We start from the raw sequence: 14,018 nt of genomic DNA on the forward strand, positions 1-14,018 counted from the left end.
TCCTATTCACTTCAATGGAGGTGAACTGCAATACCAGACAAAACCTGAGGACAGGTGCGGCGCTGTGTCTCCAATCCGGACACCCCTTCTGTCCTGAGATGACCCGACGGGGGAGGCGGGTGTCAGAGCCACCCACCGCCATCACCGCAGACAGAACCACACAACTACGGCATGAGGGCAGGGCTTGTCCTGAGTGCACTGTCTCTTGTTATGGACATAGTTATAGTCACATGAACCCCGTCTGATGAACCGGTAACCTAGGTCCGATCACGTGACAGAGGGGGTCACCAAAAACCCTGTGCACCCTCAGCCCGTCCATCCAGCCCTTTCCTGGTTATATCTGCGTCTGGGAAAGCTGGGTGACCACCATTACCCCTCATACTGGAGTGTGTTTCGGGATGTGACTAATGAACCTCTCACACTCCAGTAGGAGGGGTAATGGTGGTCACCCAGCTTTCCCAGACCCCTGAACGGTAAATTTCTCTAGTTGTCCTGAGACTGTTTGGGGATGTGACTAATGAACCTCTCAGTCTCAGCACAACTAGAGAGATTTATCATTCAGGGGTCTGGGAAAGCTGGGTGACCACCATTACTCCTACTGGAGTGTGTTTGGGGATGTGACTAATGAATCTCACACTCCAGTAGGAGGGGTAATGGTGGTCACCCAGCTTTCCCAGACCCCTGAACGATAAATCTCTCTAGTTGTGCTGAGACTGAGAGGTTCATTAGTCACATCCCCAAACAGTCTCAGGACAACTAGAGAAATTTACCGTTCAGGGGTCTGGGAAAGCTGGGTGACGGGGGGGGGGGCGTCGGGTGGGGGGGCCCGTCGGGGGTCACGAGAGCGGGGGTCTGTGAGGTAGAGAGTGGGACATGCAGAGACACACATCTTACCTGCAGTGCAGCTGGTCTTCAAGATGGCGCCTGCTCTCTCCCTGCAAACAGCTGCTCTGCTCTGTGTAACTCTGACCTGCGTCTGCGCAGGACAGAGCCATAGTGCAAAGTCAATGGGACGGCTCCCGTTCATTGACTCCTATGCACTGTAGCTGCCCTATTCCATCTCTGTATGTGTCGTTAATCGACACATACAGAAATGAAAAACAAAATGGCAGCCCCCATAGTGAAGTAAAAGTTAGAAAAAAGAAAAAAGTAAAAAACAAACACACACATAAATAAAAGATTTTATAATAAAACACTAAATGCAAATTGATATAAATTTATTTTTTTTCGTGACACCTTTCCTTTAAGCACCCTCAGGTGACAGGGCACTCCCAATAGCTCCATCCCTCCACCTGGCTATGGCTTGCTTACATAATGGTCATCATACATATAGATTGTCATATGTATTGACTGACACTTGACAGCATGGTAAGGCATAAAAAGATAACGGGAGGGGTAAGAAAGGAATATGAATAAAATGGATTCACAATGAAAGTCACCAGAGCGGACTCTTTTAACTTCAGGTCTTTAATAGGTACCCTAAGAAAAACAGGCCAGTGTGTGCAGGTGCTCCTCAACTCCCTGCGCCCTATATGTTACTTGGGCCTCCTGCTTAGCTGATTGGCCTAGCGAGACCACGTGTTCTTTTCCATGGCACTTGCAAGGTGTCACAGAAGAGGCCTTGTGGTTATGCCTTGTGTGAAGGAAGATTAGTGACAAAATTGTGCCCAGATCGATGGTCACTACTTTCGTAGCACCCTGCAATCATTGCACAGATTGTGAAGTATGATATACACTGAGGAATCTTTAACATCAGATATATTTTCCATTTTATTATATCCGACTACGCCCTCGGCAATTGCTCTGGGAAAATGCAGATTGTGCAGTGGGACTATAAAAAAAAATGTCTAACTTGTTCTTTTAAAAAATCTTCATAAAAACACAAGAAAGAAAAGTAATTCTACAAAAACTTCTATCTATCGGTCTATCGATCTATCGATCTATCGATCTTTATATATCACATTGCAGCACTTTTTTTTTTAAAGGGGAAATCCAACTTTAAAGAGGCTCTGTCACCAGATTATAAGTGCCCTGTCTTCTACATAATGTGATCGGTGCTGTAATGTAGATTACAACAGGGGTTTTTATTTTGAAAAACGATCATTTTTGAGCAAGTTATGAGCAATTTTAGATTTATACTAATGAGTTTCTTAATAGACAACTGGGCGTGTTTTTACTTTTTACCAACTGGGCGTTGTGAAGAGAAATGTATGAAGCTGACCAATCAGTGACCAATCAGTGACATACACTCCTCATTGTTCCAGCCCATTGTTACAGCGTGATTGTGCAGTGAAAGAAGCTGGGCTGGAACAATGAGAAGTGTATGAAGCTGATTGGTCACTGATTGGTCAGCGTCATACACTCCTCTGTACAACGCCCAGTTGGTAAAAAGTAAAAATAAGCCCAGTTGTCTATTAAGAAACTAATTAGCATAAATCTAAAATTGCTCGTAACTTGCTCAAAAATGATCGTTTTTCAAAATAAAAACCACTGCTGTTATCTACATTACAGCGCCGATCACATTATGTAGTAGATAGGCCACTTATAATCTGGTGACAGAGCCTCTTTAAAGCATGTTAGGGGTTAGTGCATGGGTACCCTGCTGATTCCTAAATTAAAGGGGCTACAGTACTTTGTAAAACAGCCAACCAAGAACATTTTCCGATATTTCCATGTGCGGAGATGATCCCTTACTACTTCTCTTTAGATTTTTTTAAGGTGGATTTCCTCTTTCACGATTGACTGCCAATGAAAATATTGACTATACGGATGTAATATCTGAATTATAATTACTGTAAACTACCTGCCATTAAAATAATGCAAAACTACATTAAATTATAAATAGTGCTCAATGACTTGTGAATAATATGGTTCAACCTACGTGTTTAATATAGAATAATTTTTAGAAACAGATTAGCCTCTTTAACCTTTGGTACTATTGTTAGGCGATAAAGAAAAGGTGTGTCAAGCAGTAAAGAAATCTGAAGACTGGCTGATGAAGTAATGCCACATATATTACTCTGTCAAAGGCAAAGCATCTACACCTAGAATGACGAGTCAGTAAAGTTTATACACCTACGCAAGGACACACCACAAGTAGTTAAATAGCACTGTCCTTCTCCAAATTCTTTACTAAATCTTTTAAAGTTCAGGACACACATTCTAGGATGAAATGAACAGAATCCAACTCAGATTACCTAGAAGCAACACAAGCAGCATCTAAAGGTTAAACCACTTTTACACTTTTAGATACATATTGGTTAATCCACTAAATAACCCAACGAATGATCTGCTCTTCAAACTATGTAACTTGTATGGTAGGCAAATTGTTAATCCCTCTCTCTAAGGAGGCAGTTTATGAAGTAAAAGGAAGCAAAGTTCGGAGGTCCAGAGTGCCAAATTAGAGAAAGATTTCTGCATGGTCGGCATACCTGTTAGCTGGCGGAGGACGGTAGAGGGCTGCAATGGGGTTGTGTGCTTTCTGAATGATTTTCTCAAGTCTACTGAGTTTCAGTGCTCAAACAGCTCAAGGGCAGCAGAGGACTCCAGTGTTTACTTAATAATGGTTGAGGAGGTGCCGTTACCACACCGCTCTACCTGACAGACCTTTGCACTGCCTGTTCATCTGTGATACCTGGAAAATAAAAAATAAAAACCTTAGAAAAACAATACAGTCCGCCGATTAATAGGAAACTGACAGATAAGGCGTGCTTCTTGTATATACTGCACAAAATAGAAGACTTGCTAATAGCGTTTTTACACATGAATTTAAATATTTCTGAAGGTTTCCAGAACTAGAAATATGAGGATATAAGGTAGAGATCATAGTGGGCAGTCCTTTAATTGGGACTGCCTGTAATCCCACTATAGTCAGCCTCTCTCCAGCCTAAAATGTTTTCTTACAGACAATACATTGTATCAAACTGTATAATGAATATCAGAAGCATACATAAAACAGAAGGGGTCCCATAGCAAAAAATCTAAACGGTCCCACTTTTATGGCACCAGATTTTGTTTCCACCTCCATTCGTTTTCCAGGACCCTTGGGACAATTCCCTACCACTTGCTTGCTAACAATGCAGTTCTTCTTGAGACAGGAGTCCGGCAAAGCCTCTCGCTATTCAGTAGCAAAGATGATGGGACCAATGAGCCCCATAACAGCCACTATGGTAGGTAACTATCCCTATGGTATGTACACCCTCTGAATTTGTGAATGTGGAGAAGAGTGGCTGTGGGTGCTCAACATTGTTTGATCTGCAGGCCACATAGTCAAATTGTATCATAATGTAATTGTAGGGGGCGAAATAACGAACAACTTGTTCAGATTACTGCAGGAACATCTCATTCTGTTGTAGTCAAATCCATCTGAAAAGCGGTATGATGGGATGCCGCTATAGCCTGATAACCAACAAGCATGCTGTCCCATTGCTCTGGCAGCATTGCCTAATACCGATGCTGCCACTGGTAGGATACTGGCCATTATAGAACCGCATAGTTGTAGAATGTAAATGTATAATCTTCTTATACTTTATGATGCTTTTTTTTAATCTTTCCAACCTTGAAGTAGCTCACATGACTGTCTACCTGTTAACTTACACCTGTACAGGTAAAGATAGATGACACAATTCCTGGTTTGTGGAAAATATGTCATAGAGAAAACAGCCACAAGCTAAAATCCATACTGTAAAAATGAATACAAAGAGCAGATTTTTTATAATGCAGAGTTAGAAAGCACATACAAACACTACTACTGACGGTTTCTTTTAAGCCTGGGGCTTCACTTAGATATTTGTAGCTTGACAGCTCTAATAGCTGATTCTCATTGTCAACTTACATTTGCAGTCTATAGGAAATAAATACAATCACTTAAAGGGAATGTGTCACTAGAATTTTTTTTTTAGTTAAACAATTATTATTTAAGTGATTACACGTTGTTTTAATTTTTTTAATTTTTTCACAAGTCAGGAAATATTATAAATTAGATTTTAATTTATAACATTTCCATGTGCTGAGCACTAGAGGGAGCAGTTCCCAAAATTGCAGCATGGTCAATGTGGTAAAGCAACCTCATTGCTTTATGCTGCAAATTTGGGGTAGACACACTCTCTCTAGTGTCCTCACACAATCTCCCCTCCCTTATTCTGGCTAGTGCCAGGAGAAGGAGGGGTTTGAATCTTCAAACCTCCTACACTGTGTGCCGCCATTTTCTGAGCGACTGCACAGTGTAGGAGGATTAGATACGGGGCTCAGCAGACAGTATAACACGAACATACACGAACATAATAAAAACATCACATACACGAACATAATACACACATGACATACACGAACATAAATTACCTTCTCCTGCCACCGCCGCCTCCGCTCCTATTCCTTGCGCCTTCGCTTCCTTGAACATATGGCCGGAAGCCGCGGCCAGAAGTCGTTATCTTACTGTCCGGCAGCGGCTTCCGGTCCACATTAAAGTGGCGCCAGATTTCGCTCTGCGAACGAGCTTAGTTTTGGTCTGTGTGGGAGCGGCGCATGCGCCGTTCCCACACAGACGGCGTACGCTTCAGAGAATGGAATGGCTCCCGTCCGCATTCTCCATGGGGATGTATGTGCCGTATTCCATCTCTGTATGTGTCGTTAATCGACACATACAGAGATGAAAAAAAATGGCAGCCCCCATAGAGAAGTAAAAGTAAAAACACAGTAAAAAGTAGAACACGAGAACACAAATAAAAAAAAATTATGTTAATATCATATTAAAAGCAATATGATAAAAAAAAAATATTTCATGACACCTTCCCTTTAAAAGAGTTGTCTTACAAAGACAACCCCTTTTCAGATTTTACTGTGAATCCTGTTTCTCTCACCCCAGCAGACATCAGATTTTGCTAGGGGAAGTTGTCATCTGCTATACAGGCTGCAGGGGAAATGTAGTACTACATACGGCTATTCAAAAGGCTGGAGTCTGCCTGAGCGAGTGCCTCTGTTTGTTAGGGGCTCTTTGCTCTGGCTTATAGAGCAGAGTGCCTAGCGGGGATTCCTTTATATGATGCCGATATGGGCTAGTAGGGGATATGGGCAAGTGTTTTGTTTTTGTAGGACAACCCTTTTAAGGCACATACAGTATAGATGCAACTTCAAAGCAACTGTCATGCAACAAAAAAATGAAGAAAGATAAAAGGTGAAAAATAATGAGTTGCACTTACTGCATGCACGTCAGTCTCAGTTGCTATCAGTCCCTGCCTTATATTTATGGAGGTAGATCCATCTTGTGTGATGAGATAATTCACCCTCACACTTTTACTTACTCCTCTACCTCTAGGCATAGTGCAGTGCTTTCTCCTCTGTTACTCCTGTTTTTCTCCTGGCTGGAGGCAATGTCTATTCACTCTCAAGACACTTCAGTAAAGTTAATGTGTGTGTATGTGACAGCACAGCGTGATCTCGCGAGATCACGCTGTGCTGAGTACAAATGGACATGAATGAAGAGAAGTATATGACACTGATTGGTCACTGATTGGTCAGCGTCATACACTTCTCTTTACAACGCCCACTTGGTCAAAAGATAAAAAACGCCCAGTTGGGCATTAAGAAACAAATTAGCATAAATCTAAAATTGCTCATAACTTGCTCAAAAATGATCGTGTTTCAAAATAAAAAGCACTGCTGTTATCTACATTATAGCGTCGATCTCCTTTTGTAGGAGATAGGGCACTTATAATCTGGTGACAGAGCCTCTTTAAGCTCCTGTGGTTTTGCTGATGTCGCTGTTGTCTCTAGTTGTTTATTTCAAGTCAGGAAATATTTAATCGTAATATTTCTTTGTCACATTGTGCGGTGCTATGTAAAACTCATGGATATGAGTCAGCTGAGGCCAGCGTGTTTATATTTTTTTTTTTCGTTTTTTAAAAATAGCTCTTGATAATACGTTTGCTGATTCTTCACTTTATTTTCCTGGCTTTTATCAGGAAAGGGTCGTGTGCTTTCCTTTTGTTGATTACATTTTGTAAAGAGTGAGGAATAACAAGTGAGATGTTTTCAATAACTTATTGCTTAATATCCAGAACAAATTTATATTATATGAAAGCTTTTAGTGGGATTTTATGGTTATTAGAAGCAATTCATTGATAAATGAGTTTGATTTTCTAAGAACTTATTCCAATACTCAGTTCATCCTTTTTGGCCAATCATCCAAGAGGAATACATGGTTTACATACGGTGCATGCTAACCTATGGCTCTGAGGCTCCTGCACAACGATGACAGGGGCCATACTTCACCTAGCTCTTCAGCCCTTTCATTATAGGGATCATTTGACATCCCAGTGGTAAAAACTCCACCAATCAGAAAGTGATGCCATATCTTAGAGATGTCCCATCACTTATGGCAGAACCTGCTGAAGTCAATAGGGTCGGCCGATGATCCAATGGGTATAGGGGCATTTAGACTGTCCCCCCGAAGGCAAATGTTGGAAGAAACAAAAGTCAGGCATGTTGGATTCCAGCTTGCCCAATCCTTTGTTATGATAGCAAAAATAAAGTCACCACCAAAAGTAGGTTGGAGTAGATAGCTGTCTTAAGTATATGGCCAGCTTCAGGTCTAAATACTCATTTGGATGGCTGAGGAACATTTTTGAATGAATTTTATACACATAATGTAGCTGTTGGCTAAACACTTGCTCGGCTGTTGGCTATCCTACCCAACCTCCCCATAAACATGCACACTTTGCTCTGCCGAAAATTCATGTTTGTTTTAATGAGAAAATTAGACAAGTCACTACATATACACTTCTGGCAGTGGACTATGGCACTTTTACACGGGCCAATGATTGGGCAAACGAGCGTAAACTGTGTAAATAGGGAAATGTGCTGCTGACGTGATAGAAATGCATGGGGACAAGCGATCGTAGTAATGATCGCTCGTCCCCATACATTACTGATAATAGCTCCTGGTGAAAGGAGAAAACGAGCACCGATCAACGAGTTGACTCAGTAATCGGCACTCGTTTTTAGGCCCAAAATTGTCCGGTGTAAAAAGACACTTATTTCCCAGCAAAACAAAGGATGGGACATGTTGAAGGGAAACCCCAATTCACAATGATTGTCAGCAGCTTCCACCAACTTTAATCTATTGTATACTAAGAGCTTAACTCAAGATCAATACTGACATTGGGGTTATGTTTACAGAAACAGTACTAACAGGTGCATGATATTCTGGAATTATGACAAATTGAACTGACTGTGCAAGTCATGTGAACTGGAGCGCCATTCAGTTATTAAATTCAGGATCCCAGTGTCTGCACATTGGGGTCAACATTAATGCAGCTTTTTATTCAAGACAATGCATCGCCATACAGTTCAAACATTTCAAGTTCAAGCAGTTCATGTTTTGCTGGGTTCCATAGCAGCAGTGTGGCTTGTCTCAATGGCAACCACCCCACTAACTCCTAATATGAACAGACTTTATGGTTGTGAACATCTTATTTCTTTTTATTCTGAGCCACATGGGAAATTTGTCAGAGCTACAATTGGACAGTGTTTTTATGGGATATTGCAGAAAGTAAAAGGGGCACTCTCATAAGTAAACTTAGTATCAATGTAAAAAACTGAATAGTCCCAATGACACAATTATAGGGGGAAATAGAGAGTGCGCTGAAGCTTTTACTGACGATCAGCGATCACTGCGTCCTATCCTCCCCTATGGAGATTAATGAAATTGCCAGGGATTTTGTTTCATGAGACTTTTAACATGTGATTTTGACACTTTGTCCACGCTATATAGGCGATGAAAATGTTCTTTTATAAAGATTCATTGATGTAAAGTTATACTAATCCTTTTAAAATAATAGCTTATCAAGGTAGTCCTGTAGTTTATCTGACATTCTCTTCTAGCAAGAACAAGGTTGTGTGACGTCAAAGCAAGGACTTTTACCAGGTTGTTAAACTAGACTTTTACCCGGAGGGCTAAACATATAGCAGAGAGAAGAAGGTTGTAATTGAACTACAATACAATGGTTACATTTCTAACTAAATATATCTTTCAAAATGGAAAATTGCACAAATTAAAATCTGAAGTCTTGTAAAGATGTTCATTAGTTTAATCTAAGTAAACCATTTTCTTTCGGAGAGTCCGTCCGCTTTACATAAACAGACTTCAGTGCTGAGGAGGAGACTCTTGAAGAAGCGATCATTCATTCATTTAGTCAGTTCTTCTAAATGGCTGATTTAGCTATGTGGACAGGTCCCGTACAAAGTTTCCAGAAGTCCTGATGAAGCATTCTTCGATATTTCTATATACTTAAAGCATATCATTAGGATGAATAACGTTCTCTTTCCATTTCACCAGTTCCATTGTTCTAATGGGTGTAAAATGATGAATGAAAAGCTCTTTCCTGAGTGAAACCAAGAAGTATCAAGGAGTGGTGCAATCCTATGATTCTAGTGAGTGGTAGTATCTTATAAACCCCCAGCAACTTGTCTCGGACATGTCAAATGATAGTAGTTTGTGCAGAAAGGCGCAAGTTTATTTTAGTTACCAAAGTATGTCTCACATTGAAAACCCGTTTCTACATGCCCTATTAATGCATATGGACGACTTAGTGGGGGGGTCCTGTTTAGGGTGTCCCCCTATGAGCCAGAGTGGAGAGCTGCTGTTAATCTGTGGTTCATGCTCTGGTGGACCCAGCCTGTCTATGTATTAGATGGACGGCCATTCATTCACCACATGACCGACTGAAGGGAAAATGTTGGTCACTGATCGTCTGGGGCTTCAATAGCCAGATTCACACTGATCAGCTGATCTTCAAGAAAAAAAACCTTTATAAGAGCCATTTTCCAGGAATTCCAATAATCACATGACACATTAAAGGAGAACTATCAAAAGCCAAAATCATTAGACAAAAGCCCATTTACTACATGTTAAAGATGTAAAACACTTTTTTGGGAATGTTATTGATTACATTTAAAGGAGCCTGGGATCCCTTTTCTATCATCCCCATGCCAACATCTTGTGGTCTTAAAAATAAGTGTGTTCAGATGGACATTGTGTGGATCTAAATCTACATCCTGATAAGTTTCCAAACATTAATAGGGGTGATTTGAATTCACCCAATTTCCTAATGACAAAGTCACCAGCGCACAAGCCAGAGAGTATTTTCATTATAATATTCTTGGAGATCTAGTTTTGGGACTATAACTTTAATAATTTCAAGGAATTTGATAAATACAAGTACTTAGTTTCACTGAGTTTTTTTTCGCGGATTTTGACACGGAAAACATGTCGGAATCAGCCCCAAAAAACGGCCAAAATCACCCCCTATTGATATCAATGGGAGGCAGAGGTGTTTTTTTGCTGTGAGCCTTTTGACCGCTTGTGGGAAAAAAGGCGGCATGTCCTTTCTTGCTGCGTTTTCCGCCTCTGACCTCCCATTGAAAACAACCTGTGGCGCTTGTTTCTAAGCATTTTTCGCTGCTTTTTTTGCCCATGGTCCTTGCATTAGCTTCAATGGCTGCAGGCAAAAAACGCTGTGAGAAAAAAATAGGAAAAAGTGCAGGCAGTTCAAAATCTGTCTGAAAATTCCTGGAGATTTTTTCTGCCTGCAAAAAAATCTGTGTGAACAGGGCATTAGACTTTTGCTTTCATTATTTTATTTTCATTATTTTGAAATGTTATGTTGTTGTTGTAGTTAATATTGTAAATGTCTTATTTTATTTATTTTAATAAAAATATATTTAATGCACTATAAGAATAAGAATATATAGTTTCCTTTAATATGTAAGCAAAATAAGACAAAGCGGCACTTCAGAATAATAAAAAAAAATGGTTTAGGCTTTATTCACCCATGGTACATGCATTATCAAGTACCATTAGTGAATAAATTGTTGTGCAGCTTTTTTGACCCCCTTTTTTTTAATCAAAACTATGAATGGGTATTTAATTCAGGAGCAGCTTCATGCTTCTTCTATTTTTTTGGAACCCGTTTCTACTTTTGGCCTTAAAGAAAAAAACAACCTGCACTAAAACCATTGTGTGAATACAGCACAACATTGCCCTCTGTAGCATAGAAATATTACCAGTTTCAATACTTGCACATAATGAGTAAATGTACATCTATGCTGTTATGAGAGATCAGGGAAATCTTTGCATATATGTCTTGCTTTGTTTCAGTGTCAATTGCAAGCTTATCCATGGGTATAACATGTAACCATAGCAGGTCCCATAGAAAAACTGCCATGCCATAGGTGCTACTATGCCTGTTACTTGGTAGTCTATCACATTTAAAGACTATGTACATCTTTGTGACATCTTTTTACTTTTTGAGATACAGCTACTTTGTATTCTGTATACAGAGGAGCTGTATCTTTCACTGAATACTGTATCCGTCAGGGTTCAGTGACAGCGGGTCATGCGTGTCTCTGAAACACAGGATCGAGCTGATAACGATCACATCTAAGTTTAGAACTTAAATGTGATCGATTACACGCATGACCCGCTGTCACTGAACCCGTCACTCCTGCGGACCTGATGGACTCAGGTCTTAGCGAACAATACAGCTGCTCTCTATATAGGATACAAAGCAGTGGTATATCAAAAAGTAAAAGTTATTTTTAATAAAGTGTATTTAGGAAGTTGCACCAAACACACTGATGCACAATTTTATTATAAAAAAACAACAAAAAAAACCGATGTCAAAGGTGCACATAGCTTTTACCTAACTCTACTGAAGTAACTGCTCAAATATAGTTTAAAAGGGGTTTTCGAGTTTATCATTTTGATGGTCAGGGTGAGTACAGGTTGTCTAGGAGCAGGGCCGGCGTCAGCACCCCGAGGCCCACTACCCTTCATGGTGCCCACTCAACCGCTGGGTGCTGACGCTGCCATAATGGCTCCTCTAGGAGTGGAATCTGATGGGGTTTTACTTCTAGAGGGAGCCCGATTAGGAGGCGGCACCTCATGCCGTGGGCCCCATAGCTGCTCCACCTCCTAGATAGGGGCTCCCTCTAGAAGTAGAATACTATTAAATGCTATGGCAGAGCAGGGAGGTAGCTCCCTATTCTGCCATTTACTAGGCTATAGACTCCAAATCCCAGGCAGAGTGCTAATATGCTAATAGCGCACTGCCCGGGACTCCGGCTCTAGGGTTGTCCCTGACAACACTGTCCATATATGGAAATTGACGTCAGGGGCTTCCCCAGGGCTGGAGTACCGGAGCAGTACCGCTCTGCCCCAGACTTCAGATCTGGTCCGGACATAACTATATATGAAGAATGATGTGAGGAGCAGAGAAGGAGTTCCAGGCAGAGTCCGAGTAGCACTCTGCCCAGGACTATGACTCTGGGGTTGCCTCTGACATCACTGTCCATATGTGGACAGTGACGTCAGGGGCTCCTCCTAAAGCGGAATCCCCGGCCAGAGTGTCGGCAATCGTCTGGTTGGAGATTCCTCTCATAGGTGCTACCTACAGAGAGGGGGGCTGTGTGGCACTACTTGGGAGGGGGCTGTGTGGCTCTACCTGGGAGGGGAGCTGTGTGCCACTACCTGGGAGGGGGGCCGGGTGGCACTAACTGGGAGGGGGTTCGCGTGGCACTACCTGGGAGGGGGGTTGTGTGTCCCTACCAGGGAGGAGAGGCTATGTGGCACTACCTAAGAGGAGGGGCTATGTGGCACTACCAGGGAAAAGGGTCTGTGTGGCACTACCAGGGAGGAGGGCTGGGCACACCCAGGGCAGGGGGGGCTGCGTGGCACTACCTGAGTGGCTGAGTGGCACTATGTACAGTGGGCACTAAATATATGGGGATACAAACTGGGGACCTAACTTCTATATGGGGGCACAAAGTGATGTTTTCTGACATTTTGCTGCCGCTGTGAGTTCCCCCACAAAGGGCCCACTTAGTCTGTGTCGCCCAAGGGCTCACATAAGCCTGGAGCCGACTCTGCCTAAGAGCCACTTGAAGTTCTGTCTGACGTCACAGAAAGATATATTTGCTATACAACATATTGCCTCTTTATGCTACACAGGCTTGTTTTCAATTCCTCAATTCAAGGCAATAGGAAACTTGAGAACATTTTATGAACTTTCTAATAAAGTCTTACTATTCACAGCAAGAGATCAAACTGGCTTCTGGCGCTAAAATGTATTCTGAATATGAGCAGAATGTGCCATAATGTGGTTAAATGAGACTTATTGCATGTGACTGTATTAAGTTCTACCCCAAACAAACCATTGTTTGTAAAAGCATAAAAGTAAGAGGATTACAAATCACAGCTTGCATAACCTTTCAGCTTCTGGTGAGAACATATGGAAAATAAAAATGTTCAGATCACACCACATGGTCACACCAGGGTCTCGGGTTGTTGGGGTAATATCAGCTAAACAATATACCGTTGTAACAAGCTCTTTTCACACTGCGTTTTGTAGGGTTGGAGGTATACATATGCAAAGCACAACTCTGACAGATACCACTCATAAGACGTACAGTCCATACATCGACCTTAGGTTCCCATGTTAAAAAATTTATACCACGCAATATACGTTTTTTAATGAGTTCCTCTGTATGCAATAGAACAATCTGCTGCACTATTCCATATAACAGAACATGGGTATAACGATGTAAACCAGCCCAACGGAATTCAAAAGGAAAGTCTTTGGACCTCCGTCGTGTCAATAGGGCTTAAAAGGGGGAATCCTGTGCAGGTTTAGACAATTGATCAATATGGAAAATGGGGTCAACCTAAACTGGGACAAAACCACAATGTCATATGCTGGGATAAACATTCAGATTTATACTCTCTTGAACCTCAAACTTATTTAGGGCCTGAACAATACTTAAAAATGAACTGTCACTAGTTTAGTAATGCCCTATCTCCTAGTTAATCGGATAGGTGCTGTCACACTGATAATGCTAGTGAAAATTGTGTCCCAAAACGTTTATTATTTTAGAAGTTATGAGCTTTTTTCTGAATATGCAAATTAGTCTTTTATTAGACAAATGAGAGGTAACCGCAGCGATTCTCCTGAGGTGGAGCTACC

At 41.4% G+C, this 14,018-nt stretch overlaps 1 protein-coding gene across 3 annotated transcripts in view; it reads right to left on the reverse strand.

Annotated features, from left to right (window-relative positions):
* RBM47 (RNA binding motif protein 47) overlaps positions 1-14,018 on the reverse strand; it is a 115,273-nt gene that overhangs the window by 59,625 nt on the left and 41,630 nt on the right. For all 3 annotated transcript variants that reach the window (XM_075859370.1, XM_075859366.1, XM_075859361.1), the window contains exon 2: positions 3,432-3,634. The gene's annotated coding sequence lies outside the window, so the exon portion shown is untranslated. The remainder of the gene's footprint in view (positions 1-3,431; positions 3,635-14,018) is intronic.

Source organism: Rhinoderma darwinii, chromosome 1, assembly GCF_050947455.1.
Source record: "Rhinoderma darwinii isolate aRhiDar2 chromosome 1, aRhiDar2.hap1, whole genome shotgun sequence".
In the NCBI taxonomy this organism is placed as follows: Eukaryota; Metazoa; Chordata; class Amphibia; order Anura; family Rhinodermatidae; genus Rhinoderma; species Rhinoderma darwinii.